The sequence below is a fragment of the Merops nubicus genome, unplaced genomic scaffold, assembly GCF_000691845.1.
Source record: "Merops nubicus isolate BGI_N331 unplaced genomic scaffold, ASM69184v1 scaffold46645, whole genome shotgun sequence".
In the NCBI taxonomy this organism is placed as follows: Eukaryota; Metazoa; Chordata; class Aves; order Coraciiformes; family Meropidae; genus Merops; species Merops nubicus.
In genome coordinates, this window is record NW_008608533.1 from 51891 (window position 1) to 53121 (window position 1231).

The following is a 1231-nucleotide window of genomic DNA, read 5'->3' on the forward strand; positions in this document are numbered from 1 at the left end:
AGCCAAGAGTGCAGCCCTGGTACAAACCCTGTGAGTCACACCCACCATTTCTGGTTGTTTAAGAAACAAAAACCCCAAATCAAACACACAAGCTTGTTTTTCTCATCGCTCCACTGAACACATACATAAATAGGTAAACTGGAGCAGAAGCAATGCAGGTGACCAAAGAGATCCCAAACACGCAGCCAACAAACAGCTCAGAAGCATGCGTTCCCTTCAACTCCCTCACAACCTGCCATGATCATTTTTAAGAACACCTTGTCGTTGATTTTGCAAAGAGAAGGGTGATACTGGAAGCTAACTGGCTACATTTCCAGTGTTCTCTCTCTCCCGTACGCTTGAACAAGATGATTATAAATTTTTTTAACGCTGGACAAGAGCCAGTTAGGGCACTTTACCCTCAATGTGTTTTGCAAGGTGAAAAAAAAAAAAACAAGCCAAAAGGTAGTTGAAACTTCTCACTTGGGTTCCAGTCTAACCAGCCTCTCCCTGCCCCGGTCTGTCATACACACGCTCTATGTAGCAGGCACAGCACTCAGTGCAGCACACAACAGCTCCAGTTTACAAGTCGACATCATGTTCCACATCTGTGAGAGCTCCACCGTCATCAGCTCTCTTCCTGGAAATCCTTAGCACTTTTCTCCCAAATGGTAGATTTCACAAGCACGGTTTTAGGGAGCATGCCAGACTTCTACCCCATATATGCTTTTGCTGCAACAGTTCACTATTAAAACCAGACTTTGTTTCCAGCTACTTGCTGTTGGGCAGCTCTCTGCTGCGGCACCAGGAGGGACCACACTTGATGACAGGCCAGCCACACAGCAGCATCTTGAAGATCCACCCTCAAGCATGGAAAAAAACTGCAATACAATTTCATGTTTATGCTGCACCTGTTGGAGAACAAAGCTTGCTTGTTTTGCTTCTCGTGAGTGATGGTGATAAGCTGGTGTCACACGCCAGATGACAAGCAAATAACTATTTCTGCCCATCACACAAAACATGTATTTTTCAAACAATTTTCTTTTTAAAATGAACATAACACATCAACTGGGTAGGAAGCATCCCAGTGCTAACCACATCTACACTTAATTTACAAAGGTTGTCCTGCGACCTTTCTGACAATTTGATGTGCAGAACCTTCAACAACCCATTAAACCAGCCTGGGAGGTACACGGGAAATGAAACTGCTGCCAGAGAGACAGGCTTCATGAATTCCCCAGAGGCAGGGGGG